The 22252-nt window shown below is 52.3% G+C and overlaps 1 pseudogene; it reads right to left on the minus strand.

The window, feature by feature from the left end:
• Window positions 1–1460: 1460 nt before the first annotated feature.
• Window positions 1461–14365, minus strand: LOC146205854 (kinesin-like protein KIF21B; annotated as a pseudogene).
• Window positions 14366–22252: the final 7887 nt, after the last annotated feature.

The raw sequence follows: 22252 nt of genomic DNA on the forward strand, positions 1-22252 counted from the left end.
TTGTAGAAATGGAGGGCAAGGGGGCATTCGGTTTTTACGTATGTACTTCGGTCTCGGTTGGCAATGAGGCGCAGAGAGTAGACGCTGTCGTCTGAGTTCGTTTATGCTTCCACTAGTGTTGTTTGGTTGGACCGCGTGAAGTCTGTGCGCGTACGCGATTTAGGATGTTTTTCTTGCTTTGTGCGTTACCGGGTTCAGGTGTCCACAGAACAAGTGTGACAAATACTGCGCCTTTCCTGTGACCCAATTATTATTAGTATTATTATTATTAATTATTATTTGTTTATAAGAAAGGAAAGGAGCAATGTCTGCACATTACTCTGGTGGACACCTGAACCGCTTTGTAAGGGAGGAGAGGAGGCGGGAGCTAAAGAAAATGGTAGAGATGCCGTTGTGAAGGGCATCATCATCATCATTGCAGATTAATTTCGACCCCCTGAGTTTCTGTAACGTGCACTGACACCGCACAGAGTACACAATCAATTCTGTTGGTTCACAGGAAAGGAATTCAGGCCCAATATCTGTCGCACTTGTTCTGTGGACACCTGAACCGCGCCGTAACAGCTAAACAGCATCACCCTAAAAGAAGGACTAAAGTTACCACAGTCCCTAAATAAAATGAAAACCACCAAAAATTATAACAAGTAGAGAAGCCTGGGATACCCTGCTGCGAAGCGCGGACCCGAAGCACCGCCCATCTGGCTGAAGAAGCTGCAACAAGCCAAGGGCTACCTGGCGCACGACTTCCCGTTTTCTCCAGCCTGCGTGCCGGGGGCGGGGAAGAGGACGCCCTATTCCGATGGAAATAAAAATCCAACCAACAAAATCCAGAATTCCGTTACCAGTGGTTTGTTTGGCATAGTAAAAAAATAGAGGGGTTCAACGCTGCTAAACCGAATACGGAGCGAAAATTTTGGCTGTGGGCGACCGAGCATTGCATTGGACAGAACCAGCGTTCTGTTGAACGCACCAAAGTTCACCGCCGTTCTATGCAGAGCCCACTTTCATGCCCTGCTACGGCCCTGTGCATGCGATGCCGGCAGACGCTTTCCCGCTCCCCTCGGTCAGCTCTCCACTGCGGCACGCGCATGCTTAGTGCGGAAACCCTTTCCTCCGCACCGGTACTAGCGCTGACGCGTACATTTGCTGGGATGCCGCTACCCTCATCCTCCTCTCTGTGGCGAGTACCACGTACCTGACGAGTCACTGCGTGACCACGTGGCACAACTGGCAGAGCGAGCAGTTGGAGCGACGGTCGGCGCTGCTGCGATGACTGCGAAGCCCTCAGCTGTGGTATGGTATGCAATGTCAATTTGGTATGTTCGAAGGAGCTTGTCCCCAGAGTTTGTCATCACGATTGCGGTGAAATAGATTTAGACGAAAAAGAACAGTTGTATGCGAAAGAAGACCAAAGAATCTTGCCATGGAAATCGTGTGGTCGAAGTGGAGTCTTTAGTTAATTATATGTTCTTGGCTCGATTGGCATACTTGAGGGTGTTTAGCGTCTCCATGAAATCTGTCACATGGGGAGACGCAGGCAATCATCAGGGTACGGCTGTTCCCGCCTAGGGAATCCTTTAGTAGCCTAGTGAGCTTGGAGTCGCGATATGGAACATGTGACACCCTCCTCGATGTGTCACCCAGAGCTGAGATGACATTACCGAGTGCAAGGAGGCCACAGTTTATGGAGATGGCTTCCTTGGCCCTGTCCCCAGTAGCACCCATGCGCTTTAGCCTCTCAGATACAGCTAAGTCGACAAAGTGGAACTTGGCAGTTAGCGTTTCAAATTCGCTCGTGGATGACCCTTCTTCCCCATTGGCCTCGTCGACGGTGCTGTCTTCATCGTTGTTAATACCATCCACATTCAGCTGGAGAAGTCGCCGCTGCTTGATGTGCAGGGTGAAGATTGCGTGTGACCTGGACGATTGCACATTCATTTGGGTGCTAGCCGCTGTTCGTGACAGAGCTCCCGCTTCATGCAAGACACTTCATAACCTGTTCTACATTCTGCACAGCCTTTGCCGCCACGCCAACAGTGTAGATCCCGCCCTTTGCATCTTCGTGGATTTTCACAGATCTCCTAATCGGTTCATGTACAGCTTTGCCGGAGTTCAGCAGGTCGAAAATCTCTTCGTTGTACAGCTCAATAAACTGTACGCTGACACTGAAATCGGGCAGTGGCTTCCTCTGGTCTGGCGCCTCCTGTTGCCGACTAGCGATGCCCTGGAAGACGTGCTTCACAGCTCGTAGGATGATGCCCTGCTTGTGGGCATCCGCGTGGAGGTCATAACCAGTTCCCATTGTGTATGTCTTGCCTGAGCCTGTCTGGCCGTAGGCAAGCACTGTGGCGTTGTAACCTTCGAGACACCCCTCGATAAGTGGTCGCACACACGTACTGTAGATGGTGTCTTGTTTAGAGGCGCAGTCAAAGACATGGTCGAAGGTGAACGCTTCACCTTCGCCAACCCAGATCTGGGGCTCGGCAGTGGCAGCAGTGGTGCAGGAATGGTACATGTCTATCACCTCCCGGGGTATCAGGGGCCGCACCCGGGCGGCTACGCTCAACGCTATAGATACGCTAACACTGGCGTCGTCACCATATTGCGGCTGGCAGAGGCTCTACGACGGCGGTTGGCTTGCTCAGCGTTAAACTGCACTCTTCTTCTTCTCCGTTCATCCCTGCAACATCCTCGCGGACACGAGCCACTTCTTCGTCGTCCGACCCACCCAACGAAATCTCGAGGAAAAGCGTTCGCGCAAGTCAACGCTATAGTTTGGTTGCTGTAGTTTAGCGCAATTTTGTGAGTCGTTCTCGTTTTCTGCTACAAGCGTAGCGGATACCCCAGTGAATATTAAGGCGAAAACCTTTAATGCCTCAGACTCACAGCCGCGTCCTTTAAAACTCCGGATGCATTTATTTTTTCGGGGGGGGGGGGGGGGGGGCTATTAGCTATTAGGGCGTTCCTTATCTCCCTCTATATGTTCACTTTCTTTCTCAATCCTTTCTCCGGGTTTGTTTGTTCGGACTTTCACAAGAATTATTCTGTCCGTATTAGTCGCGCCAGTTTTTGTGGAGCTTATCATGAGAGGTTGCGACCAATTACTGCGCCAGGGTGGCCAACTCCTGTTCTGGTGAGTGCGTTGCCGGAGGTGTTCACCGGCATCAGGTCGCACCCCAAACCTGTTTATGCGCGGTTCGACACGCGGATTTTTTTTTTTTTTTTTTTTTTTTTTTTCATCCGGTGGAGAATTGCGCGGCACCGGGATTTGAACTCCGGTCCTCTTGCATGCGAGGCGGATGTTCTACCGCTACGCCACCGCTTTTTTTTTTTCTTTATTGTACCGCTACGCCACCGCTGCACCCTACTAGTGTAAATTAAGAAGGAAGAAATGGACATGGGCAGGACATGTAGTGTGAAGAGAGGATAACCGATGGTCGCTGAGGGTAACAAACTGGATTCCAAGGGAAGGAAGGCGTAGCAGGGGGCGGCAGAAAGTTAGGTGGGCGGATGAGATTAAGAAGTTCGCAGGGGTGAAGTGGATGCAGCAAGCACAGAACCGGGGTAAGTGGAGAAATATGGAAGAGGCATTCACCCTGCAGTGGGTATAATCAGGCTGATAATGATGATGATGATGATGATGATGATGATGATTAGTCGCGCTATGTGTCTATTTGAGAGACTAACCGCCTGTGCCAACTGCACGTATTGCGATCGCTTTATCTTGCGCACAAAAGTAGGATTCATCATAATTGACAGTAAGGCTGCCATTCAAAATTTTTGAAAAAGAAGGATCTCGCCGGAGGCGACAAAGATCAACCACTGAACAGGAAAATTGAGATAATCTGGACACCTGCGCACTCAGCCGTCTCTGGCAACGAAGGGGTCCATTAGCTAGCTCGAGCACTACTTCTGCGCAGCCATGAGGCGTCCCGATGAGTAACGAGGAGCTTTTGCTAAATTATGGGGAAGTAATCAACGATTATATCGATTGGGGGTGCAGCGGTGGCGTTGCTTGCGCGAGGGTCGCGCTTCTTCAGCTGGACCTAGAAGAGGCGTTTGACTGTGTTCCACATGATGCATTGCTTGTAATATTGGATTATATCAATGTTGGTTCCATTATCAGAGAGGGTGTAGCCCTGGCGTACCGAAACTGCACAACGCGATTGATTGTTAATAAAGTAATAGTGGAACCTATAAATGTGCGGCGTTCGGTACGTCAGGGTTGTCCCCTCAGCCCTCTTCTATTCTGCATTTATATCGAAACTTTATGCATGTCTATTATGCAAAATCCATCTGTTCAGGGCTTTCAACTGTACATGTCTGAGGTCAAACTTTTGGCGTACGCTGATGATGTAGCAGTGTTTTGTGCGAACAAAGAAGTATTCGGGCCGCAGTTGAAGTTGTGAAAGATTTTAGTGCGACCACAGGAAGTCCAGTAAACTGGGGAAAGTGTCTTGGCTTCTGGCACGGGGCGTGGACATCAACGCCTGACTTTTTAGCCAACGTTACATGGGTTACAACACCCGTGAAGTATTTGGGCGTACCTCTAGAATTCTATGAAGAGAGCAAGCCATTTTGGCGCGCCGAAGTTCAGGAAGTACGGGAGAAGGCTGACAAGTGGGAAGGAGTGCCGCTGTCTATCTTTGCACGAGCCACTGTGTGTAATCTATTTTTTGTTGCCAAGGTGTGGTACGTCATGCAAGCACTTCATTGTTCTAGGTTGAGTGTTCAAAAGCTACACCGATTCTTTGCTGTGTTTGTAGGGGCATCAAGCTGGGAAAGATGTAGTCGGGATAACCTGTTCCGGCCAATTAAAGACGGAGGTCTCGGGCTTGCTCACTTATTCGTGCGCCAGCTTGTAAACAGATTTATTTTCTTTCGCGACGTTACCGACCCCTTTTTGCGCACTGTGTGCCAAGTGAGGCTCGCGCGGGCGTTGCCCAATTCCGTTGTTGCCACGGAAAGCATGCCAGGGCGTCTTTCTAGTTTTTTCAAAGAGGTTGTCAGCAGTGTTCGAATTCTGCCAGCTCGCTTCTCGACAGAATACTTAAGTTCAGTGAAAAAGAAGAACCTGTATAAAGCTGTTTGTGACGACTTCTCTGTTTCTGTGTACAGAGCCTTGTATAGCGGCCGTCTAGGTCAAGACGTACTGAAGCGTGTCAAAAGAATGCCAGTTTCTCCTGGGTAAGACGTTTTTCTTTAAGTTGCATACAGGAACATTATCGCTACAAACGTTTTTTGAAAGCAAGGGCTTTTATCTGCCATGGGGTTCACTTTGCTTAATATGTAAACAGCCAGATACAATAGACCATGTATTTCTGTACTGTTGGGAGGGCGTCTATTTTTGGGATGTGCTGCAACGAACTTTTAAAAAAGAATTACCATTAGACTCATACGGGATCAGATTCCTGCCAACTGAAAATAATGATGGGATTCCACTTGATACGGTTATGCTAATAGGCCTGCACAGTCTATGGCGGTCCAGAATGGCGGGTTTTCACTGTGACCCTGACGCCCGCCCTGCAAGGCTCTACTTTCGCGAGAGTATACACGCATTGGTTGAAATGCACAAACTGAAGACCACTGTGCCAGACTGAATTTCAAGAGTCGAATCACTATGCGAGCTGAAGGAATTTCAACTTGACAAAGGCAACTCGTATGACCCTGCCGGCTTCTGTATTAACAGTGTCATGCTTGTGGTAACCGCTCTGCTGTGAGCATTTTGTTTGTAGCGTGGTTTTGTTGGTTTTGTTTTGTGCATGGTGATGACCGGCAATAAAGAAAAAAAAAGTGCAGCGGTGGCGTAGCGGTAGAACATTCGCCTCGCATGCAAGAGGACCGGGGCTCAAATCCTGGTGCCGCGCAATTCTCCACCGGATGAAAAAAAAAAAAATCCACGTGTCGACGGAATTGCATAAACAGGCTTGGGGTGCGACCTGATGCCGGTGAACACCTCCGGCAACGCACTCCCTCACCAGAACAGGAGTTGGTCACCAGAACGAGATTGGCGGTAGAGAAAAACAGTCAGACGTTGCACCAGCGACGAAGGACGAGGTCAAGAAAGCTGGACAGGCCGCCATTGGAAACTGACCCTGGCAACGTTTAACGCTAGAACCCTAGCTAGGGAAGCTAGTTTAGCAGTACTGTTTGAGGAACTAGAGGGTATGAAATGGGATATCATAGGGCTTAGTGAGGTTAGGAGGCTGAATGAGGCATATACTGTACTGAAGGATGAGCATGTGCTGTGTTATCGAGGTTTACCCAGGTTTACCAGAGAGGGACAACTAGGATAGGTTTCCTTGTCAATAAGTATATAGCGGGTCGCACTTCCGCGGAGTGCACTTCGCAGCTTGAAAGAGACTTTACGCTACGCAGTGCTAAACGGGAAAGCAAAGTGCACTCGCATAAGCACTCGTTGGTACGAAACTAGCCTGTTTTGTGAACGCACTCCGACCTGAGTGCACACTTTGGCAAGTGCACTTATGTTACGCTGTTTAGCAGCGGTAGAGTGCACTTTATTTTGCGCTCTTGACAGGGGTATTATATATAGATGAATTTTATAGTATTAATGAGAGGGTGGCAGGCATCGTAATTAGGCTTAATAAGCGATATAAACTGAAGGTTGTACAGGCCTATGCACCTACATGTAGTTATGATGACCAGGCGTTTGAAAGCTTCTACGAAGATGTAGAATCGGCAATGCGAAAAGTAAAGACGCAGTATACTGTACTAATGGGCGATTTCAATGCGGTAGGGAAAAAGCAGGCAGGAGACCACGCAGTAGGTGACTATGGCATTGGTTCTAGGTATAGCAGGGGGAGTTACTAGTTGAGTTTGCAGAGCGCAATAACTTAAGAATCATGAATACCTTCTTCAGCAAACGGAAGAACCGGGAATGGACATGGAAAAGTCCTAACGGGGAGACTAAAAATGAAATTGACTTCATAATGTGTTCAACCCCCGCCATTATGCAAGATGTAGAGGTAATCGGGAAAGTGCGATGCAGTGACCACAGGATGGTGAGGTCCCGAATTAGCCTAAATCTGAAGAAGGAATGCAACAGATTATAGTAAGAAAGAAACCCGTCAACGAATTAGCGGTGAGGGTGAGGGCAGAAAGTTCAGGATCTCGCTACAGAATAGATATTCAGCTCTAAACGAGGGTGGCGACATTACCCTAGAAGCAATGAATAATAATTTCAGAGATATCATTACTGAATGTGCAATATAAGTAGGCGGTAGGATAGTTAGAGAGGATACCGGTAAGCTGTCTAAGGAGACGAAAGATTTGATTAAGAAACGCCAGAGTATGAAAGCTTCCAATCCAACACACCAGATTGAATTGTCCGAGATATCAAAGCTAATCAATAAGCGCAAGGTGGCCGATATAAGGAAGTATAACATGGAGAAAATTGAGCATGCTGTAAAGAACGGGGGAAGCCTTAAAGCGGTAAAAAAGAAATTGGGCATAGGCAAAAACCAGATGTATGCGATAAGGGATAAGGCGGGCAAACGTCATCACGAATATGGACAAGATAGTCAAAGTAGCCGAGCAGTTCTAAACAGATTTCTACAGTAGCCAAAGAAGTCAGGACCGTAACGAGATTGGCGGTAGAGAAAAAGTCAGACGTTCCACCAGTGACGAAGGACGAGGTCAAGAAAGCATTAGAAACTATGAAAAGGGGGAAATCAGCTGGAGAGGATCAGATAACTACAGATTTGCTGATGGACGGGGGGGGGGGGGGGGGATATCGTGTTAGAAAAACTGGCCACCCTATATACGCAGTGCCTGGGGTCTTCGACGGTACCGGAACCATGGAAGAATGCAAACATTACCCTCATTCATAAGAAAGGGGACTCTAAGGACCTTAAAAATTACAGACCAATCAGCTTACTGTCTGTTACGTATAAGGTATTTACTAATGTAATCGCTAATAGAATCAGGACAACCTTCGGTCTGCAATCAAGCAAAAGATCAAGCAGGTTTTCGGAAACGGTACTCTACTATCGATCATACCCATATCATCAACCAGGTGATAGAAAAATGCTCGGAATATAACCAGCCCTTATACATAGCATTCATTGATTACGAAAAAGCATTTGACTCAATTCAAACCTCGGCGGTGATACAGGCATTGCGAAATCAGGGGGTAGACGAGCCGTACGTGAAAGTGCTGGAAGATATATATAGTGACTGCACAGCAACCATCGTTCTGCATAAAGAAAGTACCAAAATTCCCATAAAGAAAGGTGTTAGGCAAGGAGACACAATCTCCTCAGTACTATTCACAGCTTGCTTAGAGGAAGTATTCAGAGACTTTGAATGGGAGCAGTTAGGGATAAGGGTAGATGGAGAATACCTCAGTAATCTGCGATTTGCTGATGACATTGCCTTGCTAAGCAACTCGGGGGATTAACTGCAAATGATGATTGGTGACCTAGACAGGAAAAGTAGAAAGGTAGGCTTGAAGATCAATATGCAGAAGACTAAGGTAATATTCAACAGCCTCGGGAAAGAACAGCAGTTTACATTAGATAGCAAAGTACTGGAAGTAGTAGGCGAATGTGTCTACTTAGGACAGGTAGTAACCGCAGATCCGGACCATGAAAAGGAAATAACACGTGTGGGATTCGGGCTTGCTGCGGCTGCCCTTTGCGCGGCCGCCGCCCGCTTCCCAGTTGTTCTCCCCGTTCCCTTTCTCCCGCCTGAGGCGGCGGAGAGGGGCTCGAGCGACTTGTCACTGTCGTTCGGGCCACAGCTCCGCCCTGGCGTCCCAGTGACTGTTCTCATTGGCGCCTTTTGGCGGGAACACGGCACCGCCTCGACAGCCGCGCTCGCGCGACTGTCCGAGCGGAGCTCAGAGAGGGAGACTCCTCCGAGACATCGCAAGGTGCGTACGCTACTGTTTTTGTCTGCCGGCCTTTGTCCGCGCAGACCAGTGTGTACTCGAGTTCGTCTGCTCCGGGTCTTACCTGAGAGCGAAGCTCGAGCCTGTCGATGGTGATCCAACGATCCGCGACAGGCGTACCTTGCGGTGGTTGCCCACACTCTCTCAAAGGAACCCTTTGGTCACTGAGAGAGGTCACAGCACGCCCTTGCGTGCTTGCGGCGCGCACTCCGTGTCACTTCGTGCGCGCAGGGGAGCCTAGCTCCTCGCGCGCTCCCTTGACGCGGTGACTGCGTATGTGTGTGTATGTGCGTTTGTAAATATGTGTATATGTGTGCGTATGTGCGTTTGTAAATATGTGTATGTGTGTGCGTATGTGTGTGTGTGCCGCTGGAGGATGGCGTTTCAATAAACGTCTCCTTTGTGAACTCGGAGGTTTGTGTCCTTGCAGCGAAGTGCTCTCCTCCCGATGGAGGTTGAGTGCGCGCTGCAGTGTTTCAGTGTGCGCGTGGTGACGGCTGATCGGGGCTTCGGCTCGCGCGACGCTCGAACCCGCGGTGGTTCGTGGCCTATGTCCAAGTAGAAACCACAACTGGCGCCCAACGTGAATTGTCCCTGGCTCCATGAGTCGTTGGACAGCACATCGGCCGAGCCGGTCGCCTTGACGATCAAGCTCATGCGCCATGCCTGCCGCCCCCGGCGCGGCACTCGGCAAAGGCACTGAAACACGCTACATGGTTCTTCGGACCCCCTTGCGGTGCGACCGTTGACCATATGCCTCCGCTGTTTCAGCTTTACGCCGTTGCGGAAGCAATGTGCGCGACGCCGCCGCTGCCGGCATCTCCGCACAACAGCACCCGTACCCCGCTTGCAGTCATTTCTGTTCGGGGAACGGCGAGGCGTCGGCCGGGCTCCCTCTGGAAACCGGACCGAAAGCGCGCTCAGTTGGCTGATGCGGCTCCTTGAACTTGCGAGCCGGCTGGCGCGCCATTCTCTCTTGGTACAGCATTTCGACTTTTCGGTGCAGTATCTACAGGGGAGAACGAACGTGGTAGCTGACGCGCTATCCCGTGCCCCACTCGCCCGCGGCGGCGTCTTTACGGACGGCGGGCGAAGGGGGCGAAACAGCGGACGAGCCGCAGAGCGGCACGGAGGGGACGCCCGCAGACGGGTTCCCCATTCCGCTATCCGGGTAAGCAGCGCTTCGCAAAGCAGGCGAGGGTGAAAGCTCTTTGTGAGCACATCTGAGACGCCGATGCCAGCGGAAGTTTTGCTGCGAACCTGCGGGGGGACGAAACCAGGCTCTCCCTTGGGATGACTGGGATCGTTTTCAGCCACGAAGAGCTACGACGGTCCAGAAAAATGACCCGTTTTGTCGCGATGTCAGCGACGGTCTCTGGGAGACGAAGCGCCGTTACGCTGCTTGTATTGCAGCGGGCGCAACGCCGTTACGCTACTTGTATTGAGCGGGCGCAGGGGGGCACGAGCCAGCGTGTGTCGCGGCGTGCCCCGGGGATTCATGTTTGCTGGGCCATGACGGGCTCGCGCTGAAATACATAGCCACGGATGATGAGTCCATGAACCATTTGAAGTGGCTATTCCCCAATGTCTGAGCGGCGCTCTATTGCGTTCTCTCACGACAAACCATTGGCTGGTCATCTGAGTGGCTCCAAGGTTTCAAGAAACCGAGTCAATCGGTGACTGCAGCCGGCATGAAGCGCGACATTTTCCGCTTTTGCCGTTCCTGCCATGTCTGTCAAATGGAGAAGTCAAGGGGTGGCAAGCCACCGGGCATGACGAAACCAACTGACAGTGTGCGTCCGTGGCAGATGGCCACCTGCGATTTCATGGGGCATTTCCCCAGTAACAAGCAGGGGCTCATTGCTGGAGAATCCCCCTATGGGGAAAGCCAGCCGTGCCTACGTTGCAGACCTGGAGGCCTATGCGTAACGGTCTGACGAGCTTGCGCTGGTGCCCATTGTCACCACAGGCAAGTGCCAAGGCACACCCGATGCAGTGGAACGCAGCCGTGCCCCGCACCGGTACAAGGTGAGGCGACGTTCACCTGTGTGATTGATGCCGGACGGCGGGCCTTTTCCGCAACCGAAGGCATACCGCTTCACCGAGCGAGCTTGCTCGTTCAACCCTACCCGGAAGCAAGGTTGGTCTCTACCTTTTCTAGCTCGCTCAGTTCCAGCCTTTGTATTTTATTTTGTTTTTGTGTCTCTTCACATTTTCGCTTTCTTCTGTTTTTGTTATTGCTTCCTATCTTGTAAATATTGTACAGTGAGTGCCTTCTTTTGTACAGCGCGTCTTCTCTCCTCTTTCTTCTTGAAATCGCGAGGGTTGCTCATTAGCAGTCCCGACGCGCGGCTTTTCGGTGTGTGTGGAAATGAAGTTGGGGCCGTTTGGGGACGGGGAGCATGGACGATGCCCCTTTCACCCAAGGCCGCCGTGGTTGCGAAGGTGCTCGGGACAGGTTCGCCGCGGAAGGTCGGCATCACCCTTTGGTGTGTGAGTGGCTGTGCGTGTGCGTGCCTGGGCGTGGAGGCGACGACGTCGCGCCATGTGTGTTTGCCGGCGTGTGCGGAGCGCGGTGGAAAGGAAGCCCCGCGCGGTCTTCCCATGTGCGCCTTGGATCGCCACGGAGTCACGGACTTTCAACGCCTGGGGCCCCTTCGGCGTGTTCGCTGCTCCTGCACCTAACCTGCACCACCACCGACCGAGATCTTTTGCAGCCAAGGATGAACGTTGGCCACCCAGAAGTCAACGAGCGGTGAGTCACCGCAGGCTCCCAGAGCTGCACCGACGAACTTTGAACTTCTCTACATAGTTGTGTTTGTACATAGTTGTGTTTGTACATAGTGGTGTTTGTACATAGTTGTTCTGTACATAGTTGTGTTCTGTACATGATTCTGTTCTGTACATAGTCGTTGTTACTTAGCCTCCGGAACTTTGTACATTATTCTTCATGTCATCTTGTTCATTTTTTTTTTGTGCGCCTTGCTAATGTTTGTCTTTCTTGAGTGTCTGTCTTTTCGAGATCTTTCTTGCTGGAACTGAAGTGTAGTTGACTTGTTGCGTGAGGATAGCATTCTTTTCCTCATGCTGGGGACCTGCCGCGTGCTTTCACTGATGGGTAGGAGGGCAATTAAGGAGAGGAGGATGTGGGATTCGGGCTTGCTGCGGCTGCCCTTTGCGCGGCCGCCGCCCGCTTCCCAGTTATTCTCCCCGTTCCCTTTCTCCCGCCTGAGGCGGCGGAGAGGGGCTCGAGCGACTTGTCACTGTCGTTCGGGCCACAGCTCCGCCCTGGCGTCCCAGTGACTGTTCTCATTGGCGCCTTTTGGCGGGAACACGGCACCGCTTCGACAGCCGCGCTCGCGCGACTGTCCGAGCGGAGCTCAGAGAGGGAAACTCCTCCGAGACATCGCAAGGTGCGTACGCTACTGTTTTTGTCTGCCGGCCTTTGTCCGCGCAGACCAGTGTGTACTCGAGTTCGTCTGCTCCGGGTCTTACCTGAGAGCGAAGCTCGAGCCTGTCGATGGTGATCCAACGATCCGCGACAGGCGTACCTTGCGGTGGTTGCCCACACTCTCTCAAAGGAACCCTTTGGTCACTGCGAGAGAGATCACAGCACGCCCTTGCGTGCTTGCGGCGCGCACTCCGTGTCACTTCGTGCGCGCAGGGGAGCCTAGCTCCTCGCGCGCTCCCTTGACGCGGTGACTGCGTATGTGTGTGTATGTGCGTTTGTAAATATGTGTATATGTGTGCGTATGTGCGTTTGTAAATATGTGTATGTGTGTGCGTATGTGTGTGTGTGCCGCTGGAGGATGGCGTTTCAATAAACGTCTCCTTTGTGAACTCGGAGGTTTGTGTCCTTGCAGCGAAGTGCTCTCCTCCCGATGGAGGTTGAGTGCGCGCTGCAGTGTTTCAGTGTGCGCGTGGTGACGGCTGATCGGGGCTTCGGCTCGCGCGACGCTCGAACCCGCGGTGGTTCGTGGCCTATGTCCAAGTAGAAACCACACAAGAAGAATAAGATTGGGATGGAGCGCATTTGGCAAGCTCACAGATTATGATTAGCAGCTTACCGGTATCGCTAAAGAGGAAAATATATAACAGTTGCATCTTACCTGTACTCACCTATGGGGCTGAAACGTGGAGGCTAACCGAGAGAGTTCTACTTAAGTTGAGGACAACGCAGAGGGCTATGGAACGAAAAAATGGCTGAGGCTTAGCTTGGTTAAGCCTGGTAAGATGCGAAGCATATTGATTGCTATACTCGGCTTTCCATGGTTACACGTGCTTTTACGTTGCTCGTATCAGTGGAGCATCGTTGTCGCCGAGCCGCATGCCGAGCACGCTCCTTGGCCAAACGTTCTCCCCGCTCTTCTGGGCTCTCTGCAGCACGCCGCAGCCTTCGCTTTTCATTCCACCGCTCGGCTGCACTCCCTGGAGGCATCGCCACCATTTGTGAGGGTCTACTGGAGGCGAGCGCAATCGTCTCCCCTTTATATATAAACCTGCGCTATACCACGTGGTCCGCACAGCGTGCAACCGCAGCCGACGGCGCGAGCCGGTCCTCCGTCTCTCCTCTGTCGTGACGTCAGCTTATCACGTGGTGTGACGTCACCATACCACGTGGTCCGCATGGCGTGCAACCGCAGCCGACGGCGCGAGCTGGACCCCCGTCTCTCCTCTGTCGTGACGTCAGCGTATCACGTGGTGTGACGAAGCATTCCACATTCTTTGCACGGCGCGTAACCGTCACGAAGGGCTGTGGTTTACCTCTAGCAATATGCTTCGCATAAAATGGTAGGGGTAACATTAAGAGATAGGAAGCGTGCAGAGTGGGTCAGAGAAGTAACTCAAGTTACCGACATTCTAGTGGAAATTAAGAAGAAATGGGCATGGGCAGGACATGTAGTGCGATGAGAGGATAACCGATGGTCGCTTAGGGTAACAAATTGGATTCCAAGGGAAGGAAAGCGTAGCAGGGGGCGGCAGGAAGTTAGGTGGGCGGATGAGGTTAAGAAGTTCGCAGGGGTCAAGTGGATGCAGCTAGCACAGAACTGGGTTAAGTGGAGAAATATGGGAGAGGCCTTCGCATTGCAGTGGGTATAGTCAGGCTGATGATGATGATGATGAGTCAAAAAGCCAATTAGACGTCAAAATAGCCGAATGATCTAATGTCAACGTCTAAACAGGCGTGACGTCGCGCAAGCGGAAAATTGACGTATGTTTCGACGTCAGAGTGAAAAAGTGGTAATAAATGGTCGACATCGATCAAAAAGTGATTAATGAGTGTCAGCTGACAGAAAATGTAATTATACAAAAGAGCGATAAGAGGATCAAGCAAAAGCATAAATGGAGACGGGTATGTAGTGACGTCACCTCAGCGACGTTGCCATGGTGATCGCCACAGGCGCCTTCATGGCGCGCCCCTAGCAACGTCTTGGAGAGTCGGCGGCGCAGCATGTCTGGGCACGTTGGGCGAGGAGGCGCGCCGGCACAAAAAACGTCGCGGTGGCCTCGTGTATTGTAACATTACGCCACGTGGGGATTACTGCGCAGTGTGCTACACAATGTCGTCAACGACGCAGCTGCCATCATTAGTTCCGCAGTGTGAAATCTCCAAAAGGGGCGCGCAATATACCGTGTGCAGCAGCAACGCTCAGGCATTAGCATTTCTCCATAGCGGATTCTGCAGTGCTCTCGGAATTTTTTTCCAAGCCTGATTCAACATTCAGCTTTGCATGCGAGAAATGGAGCTTCGCTCCAAAGGTGTGACAGAGTATGCCGCATGCCCCGCAGCGGTAGCTCAGTGGTTAGACGCTCGACTACTGAATCTGAGACCCGGGTTCGAATGTACCTGACCACCGGCGGCTGTATTTTGATGGAGGCGAAACGGAGGGGCATCCGTGTGCTGTACAATGTAAGCTAGGTGGTCGAAATTACTCCACAGCCCTCCACCACGGCACCTCTCTCTCTCTTTCTGGTTTCACTCCGGCCTTTCTCCCTTCCATTACCGCGCGGTTCAGGTGTCCACTGAGATATAGATACTGCGTCTTTCCATCCTATAAACCATTCCGTGGAGGTCATTTCCAAGCGCAGAGCTCAAGGTCGAATCAGGCTTGGAAATGGCCTCCAGAGGAACTGTTTATAGGAAGGAAAATCGCAATATCGTTCACACTTTCTTCGCGGACACCTTAACCATGACGTATGGGTCCTTTCCAGGACTGATTTCACCTTCAACGCTGCATGCAAGAAGTGGAAAATGACCTGTAACGGAATGGTTTATGGGAATTGGAAAGGGGAAGTATTTGTCAACTCTCTCCGTGGACACATAAACCGCAATGTAGAGGTTGTTTCCAAACCTGGATTGACCTTCAAGAGACCTTTAATGAAGTTGATTATCGGAGGGAAAGGTGTAGTAGCTGTCACACTTTCTTCGTAGACGCCAGAACCGCGCTGTCATTTCTAGAGTTGAACTTCAGGGGCCGAATCCACGAAATGGTTCACTTTGCCGTGGCGTCAGTTTGGCGTAGGCATGAGGGAGAAAGGGGCAACGCAAATTGTGGGAGAACAAGGCGGCAGACAACAGCCAATCGGCTTTGATGGGCGGTTCCATTTCGGTTTCTTGTATTTTTAAGGGACCATATATGCGACCTTCAGCACGTTTTAAGCTCTAATTGAATGCATTTAGAAAACTTATTATTTAGATCTTATAAAATAAGCGCACAATTAATTTGGAAAGGTTCCAAAGTTTCTCGCAGCGCGCACAGTAGTTCCCGCTCCCTTGTGTGCTTGTCCTCGTTCGGCCAAGGGGCGCTTTTAGCTCTTCGAAAGCCTGAAGTGTCTATGGAAAGCATCGCCAGGCATATCGAAATGATTATCATGCACGGGTGACCACCGAAGCCGCCGGTCACATTCACTGAGCACCGCGAACAACAAAAAAGAGGAGACGGGAGGGATCGACATGTTTCTCACAGCTGAAGTATAGCTGAAGCGAACGCCAGTTCTACAGTTCCGCACACAGCAACCGAATGAGTTCGCTTTCAGTTGATTGGCATGTCTCGTGACGTCTACAAAGCCTGTGGTCCCGCCTCCTTTATTTGACCTCACCCTTAGTGGTGGCGACACATGGCCAATGGTGCGAGGCAGCGAAAGAGAAAGTGAACGCGCTCCAAAGCGAACTCTTTCGTGGATTCGGCCCAAGCTCCGAATACGAGAAGTGGAGCTTCGCTCAAATATCATAAACTGGTTGTTTACTGTGCGATCTCAGTGCACATTAAAGATAATCAGGGGGTCGAAATTACTGCGTAGCCCTCCACTACGGCGCCTCTTTCTCTTTTTTCACTTTCACTTCTACCTTCCTCCCTTCCTTTGCGACGCGGTTCAGGTGTCCGCAGAAAAACGTGTGATAGATACTGCGCTTTTTCTATTATTATTACTGTTCGGCGGAGTAATTTGGCGGGAACACACGCTGCAAACCATTGCCCGTAGTTAACAACTGCTGTTCTTTGAAATTTGTATCCAAGATCTAGGCCCGACATAAACAGGTTCACATAAATCCGGATCGATGGGCTGATATCAGACGGACATATGGCTCACCCCGACACCCCGCTAGCGTCGGGCTCATGTATTCAGCGTTAAGTGGGCGCAGGGTCGCGCAGTTTCGATATCCCTGCTGCGATGGTCACACCTCGATACTGAGACGGAATAGAAAAGCGCTGTACACAGATATTCAATGTTCACGATAAAGCAAGCCTGGTGGCCTAAAATATTCATACATGGCCTTTCACTGTGGTATGCCTATCTATGTAGACCAGAGTGTATACTATAACTCTGGCACGTTGTTTGCCTCCGCAACCCGCAAGGAGGAGAAACTACGTCTGGTTATAGTTTGTCATCTTTTCTCTTCATTTTTCTTCGTATCCTTTTTGTGCTCACTGTGACGGCGAAGAGACAACAATCGAGAAGTGACTGAAGGGGTGCCCCCAGGAATTGAAATGAGGCACGCTGGTGGGGGGCTGCCCTATACAGCTCCGTACTCGATGCCCAAACACCCCTCGTGACGGGCGCACGGACAGCAGCGGCAGCCGCTGAAGTCCCGGCTATGACACACACACACCCCTACCTGATATTCTAATAGCTGATATATATCTTTCTATTTTCTTCTTTGGCAATAATCATGGGGTGTCCTCATTTTCGTAAAACGTTTTATTGCCGAGGTGACGTTTTTCGCGCTGAAGGAAACCACAGCTCCTCCCTGATCTTCTCCACCTCGAGGAGACAGGGTCAACAGGGTGTCTGCTCGGCATCTCGTGATCCAGATTTGGTCACTTATCTTGACGAGAGCCAGGACGAACTGTTTTCGTGCTTCGCTGGGTAGCGGGTTGAGATACAGCACGGTGCGGTAAATGATGCCTGGCAGCTCGAATGTCTCTTTCAGGCGATTGAGGAGCAAATAATTCGTAAAAGATGCGTTAGTCCAGAAAGTTTCGATACAAAGGTTCGGCGGAGGGTCGGTAAAATTCCGCGAGCACCACACACTTCTGGCGGCAACTTCACGGATTTCGTTGGTGGCGGTCCGACGCCTGCTCTCGCCAGCTGTGTCACGTTTGATCGTCGGGGTGTGAAACTCCCTATACCTCCCAGCGGCCACGAATTACAGACGCTAGCGCCAAACTCCCCATTATAGGATTACAGCGGGAGGGGGCGCGTAAAAAATGGACTTGACGGGGGAGGCCGTATAGCGGACTGGTCCAAAAAAACGGTGCGCTGAAGGGGGTGTCGGTAGGTTGCTCCAAGCAGCGCGGGTCGCGCGCTCGCGTGCGCCCGCGCCCGGGAAAACGCTCTGCCCGTGGATTTTCTACCGCATCATCGTTCTGTCGCGGCGCGCGGCAGGAACGGTGTGATGGAAAGAAAACCCACAAGCATAGCGCTCTCGAGGGCGCAGGCGCTCGCGAGCAAGCGTACCCGACCGCAGCAATAGCACAGAGAACAGCAGATATCGTTTCTCTTTTTTATTAACGGCACGTGAAACAGAAAATGAAAAGATGCGACAAGGTATCCCTCACACACACGCGCTTTACATAGCTAACAGTTTACAGTAGTGTTATGTGTTCTGCGCTAACATTGTAATCTTGCATACTTGCTTTATCACTACAAAAGAACCCAGTTTGCCGGCACTGCTTCTGTCAGCATGTGTACAGTTGATATGAAATTAAATAAATGATGCACATATTCATTCTGCGCATTCCACACCATCAAAGCAATGTAGAAACATGAGCAAATACCTGCGTTCTAGTTACCTAGTGGTTGGTATTTGATGCAAGTAATCACATGTCACTGTGCTATACACAACCAAAATGCATGATTAAAAATTTACACTACCCTTCCTGGAAGAACCGTCTTCTTCGAAACGCACGTCTCTCCACAGTACATGAAGGTAACAAGTTCAACAACACGAAACACAGCGGATATCGCCGACTGTAATGGCCAGCACAATCAGCAGATGAGATGGATCCACGGAACTGGAGGTGCACGCAGACAAGTCTCTCGTCTCACGAAGGGGCGAAGAGTCAGCAGGAATGAGATGCACAGAGTAAAAGAACCCCGACGAAAAATCGCGACTTTGGCCGATAAGCCAACACGCAGAGAATTCACAGCGCTAGGCTACGCAGATGACCGACGCAGACGACGGTTCTAATTCAAAACGAGCGGAGTCGTAACGGTTGCAGCGGTTCACGCGACGAAGCAAGCCACGCAGCGCAGTCGGCGACGCCGTCAGTGCGAGGGGAAAATTTAGGCGCGAGGGGGAAGTCCTCCTCCCAGCTTTTTCTTTCCTCCTTTCGCCCCCGCTTGGGAGAATGACGGAAGTGCTATAGTGCTCTAGATGATTGGGCAGTGTGTCGACCGCGCCGCGAAATGCATGGGAGCGAGGGGCCGCTTTTGCGATGACGGAGCGTGATGTGTGATGTGTTGTGAGGTGGGTTGTGCACATACGTGAAGTGGCGATGTATTCGTGTGCGTGTGGATCCGTGGGCCTGTGCGCTCTGTGTGCTCTTGGCCGACAGTGAGCGTGCTTGGAGCTCATGCGTAGCACGTGCGCCCACGTGCGCTTCACTCTCGACGCAGCTAGCACATGTCGTGTCTGACAACAGGTGTCGGCGACGCCGCGTTTGGGTGTGCATTTCTGTGAAGCGTGTGCCGCCGGAAAATCCCGAATGGTACTCGTATACAGTGAATGAACGCTGAACCCGACATCGACAGCGTGTAGGCCTACGCTACGCTGGACGTGTGCCGCCACCTGGGGTCAAGGCGCCCAGATACAGGCTTCGCCTTGGAGACACTGGGTGGCGCTAGCTGCTCTTGTACCTGGTGTATGTGTCAAGCGTGGAGCGGGCCCTGCTTGCATCAAGCCTGGGATTTCGCCTGCGGCTCAGCACAAGCGGAGTCGACGAGGGCTGCCGACTGCCAGGACTTGCTTTCGCCGACGACCTGGTCGTGATGGCAGAATCGACGAGGGACCTTCAGCGGCTCGTCGATATCTGCCACGCTGAAATCTCCGTGCTGGGGCTGCGGTTCAGCACTAAGAAAACGGCGGTTGTCCGGCTGGCTGGTGAGCGCGCGGGCGAGGACGAGATCACGCTGGGCGGGCACCATCTGACCACCTGCACAGCATATAAATACCTCGGAATACACCTCTCCGACGGGGCGGACATGTACTCTGTGCACGAAGCGGCGCTACGCCAGAGTGCTCTCCGGGCTCAGTGTATCCTCCGCCGCCGGTGCCTGTGGGGCTGCAGCCGTTATTTGATGGTGCGCGACCTTTGGAAGTTGGTGCACGTGCCGGCACTGTCGTTCGCCAACTCTGTGGTTTGCCTGTCGGCTGTTACGCGCGGATGGCTTGAGAGGCGACAACATGAGGTTGGGCGCATTGCCCTTGGCTGCCATGGCCAGGTTGCCATTGAGGCCATCCAGGGCGACGTAGGCTGGTCCACCTTCGAGGCACGGGAGGCGGCCAGCAAGTTGGCCTTTCGCGGCCGACTGCTCTTCTTGCCACGGGAGCGTTGGGCGAGGCGCGTGTTCGAGTATTTGGCTGCCACTTGCATTCGGACGGACTGGGCCAGGCGAGTTTACCAACTTGAGAAGAAGTTTGGCTTTTTCACCCACCCTATGGCGGCTGACTCTCCATCCAAATGGGCTGCTGAAGTGCGGCTGCGAGTCGGGGAGGCTGAGGGGGTCAGGTGGGCCAGGGATATGGAAGCCAAGTCCACATTGGCGCTGTACCGGGAGCACAAGCAGAGCATCGGCCCGGTGCGATCCTACGACAACAGCATAGGCAGCGGCCTCCTTTTTGAGGCGCGGGCTGGTGCCTTGCGGACTTTGCTCTACCGGCGCCGTTTCGATCCTGCTGTGTCGTGTACTCTATGCAGGGTGTGCGGCACTGAGGACGAATCGGTGGAGCATTTAGCCTTGCGCTGCCCTCGTCTCTCCATGCCGGCCATAGAGGGCGCCACACTCCCACAGGCGCTCGGTTTCCCCTCAACCCCACCCGCAACAGTGGACGGCGCCGCCGGAGACAGCGCGGCCGCTGACAAAGCATTGCTTAAAGCAACTGCGGCGACGACGAGAAGGCTCGCCGAATGGTGGAGTGCAGTTCGCCAACTGTGATGAAGTTTGGGCCGGGTGTGAGTGTATGGTGAGGGTAGGCGCGGTTGTGGGGTGTGTCCAGGTGAAGTGCTGCGTGTGACCTTCTTATGTTGATGTCTCTTCAGACAATTGTGTGTGTGTGTGTGTGGTTTTTTTTTTTTTTATTATTAGCTGGGACACCAATCTGGTGTCCACCCGTTACAAAGGGACTAGCTAACACTATCATCATCATCATCATCGCCGGCTTCGTCTGAGCGACATTGGGTGGCGCTGGCCATCTCCTGGTCGCAAAGGGCGAGATCTAGATAGCATTATTGCCAGCTCCCGTTGTATCCCCCAGCTTGTCCCAGTCCACCCTGATAATGGCTAAGCGGTCGACAAAGAAAGCTCAGGACGACGATGCGATGGTGCAGTGCGACGGGTGTCGGCGATGGGCCTACCTCGACGAAACGCACTTCGAAAACAAAGAAGCAGCGGGGGCAGGGTTATTCACCTGTACCTTGTGCCGAAAAGTTGAGTCCCTCACCGGCAAATTACAGGATGCGAATAAACAGATCGAAGCACTTCATGGGGTTGTCCGGGCGCTGCAGGAGCAGTTACAAGTTGTGCAGTCTGAGCCAGCTAAGGCAGCTCGCATGGAGGAGCCCCGAAAGTCAGATGCGATCTCATCTACTCTCGAGACTGCTATGGGCACAGTGTCTGACGCCCACACCCCTTCCGCTGAGGGGGAACAGCAGTCGGATAGCGCTTCGCTGTCATCGGCGGGGCAGGAGACGCCGAAGCTCCTGGGGAACTCCAGTACACAGGGGGCGGAGAATGCCGGACAGATGAGCAGCACACAGAGCACTGCGGCAGCGGTTGAGTCCGGTTTACCCCAAGAGAAAAGCGGCAACAGGCGTCAGGATCGCCGCTTCAACAAGGCCACAAAAACCAAGCATTCGGCCCCCACAAATAGTGCTCGACCCCAAGGGGCGGGCATGGCAAGCCATGATAACATGATGCCTGCTGACCGGCGGCCAGAAGGGGGGGAAATCCCCACACCGCAGGTTCTCGTCGTTGGAGACGCTAATGCCCCTCGAATTGCGGGGGCGCTTCGGCGACAGCTGGGCAGGGGTGTCCATGTGCGGCTTCGCTGTGAGCGCAATGCGACAGTAGGAGCAATGCAACAGCTGCTTCAGCGACAGGAAATTAGCAGTCACAGTGAGCCACTGCTGCTTTTCCATGCAGGGTTGACAGACCTACTGAAGGGAACGGAGCTGAATAATATTACCCTGGGTATTCAAGAGATCGTGGCTCCATACGCTCCTAAGCTTGTGATGTGCTCCATCCCGGAAATCACCACTAGGGGCAAAGCTACGCGAGCAAGAGCAATGCTAGCCAACGCAGAGCTCAAAAAGGTGTGTGAAGCGCTGAAGGCGACCTTCATAGACCTCACCGAACTGCAAGCAGGCGAAGGACGGTTCAGCAGGGATGGGTTGCACTACCCAGCCGGCACAACCCGTGACATTGCGACCCAGCTGGCCCAGGCGACACGCCCTTTTTTAGAGGTACAGAAGCCTCAGAACAAGGAAAGCAAGGCCGCTCGCCAGCTTCGGCGGAAATCAAGCCCGAGGAGCAGACTGCGGGCGCTGGAGAAGCAAGCCAAGTCTCCAGGCCGGTTTGTACAAGCCAGTCCCATACACGGTGGTCCCATGTGCCCAGCGG

The sequence above is a fragment of the Amblyomma maculatum genome, chromosome 1 (assembly GCF_055883805.1).
Source record: "Amblyomma maculatum isolate TAMU_Amacu chromosome 1, ASM5588380v1, whole genome shotgun sequence".
In the NCBI taxonomy this organism is placed as follows: Eukaryota; Metazoa; Arthropoda; class Arachnida; order Ixodida; family Ixodidae; genus Amblyomma; species Amblyomma maculatum.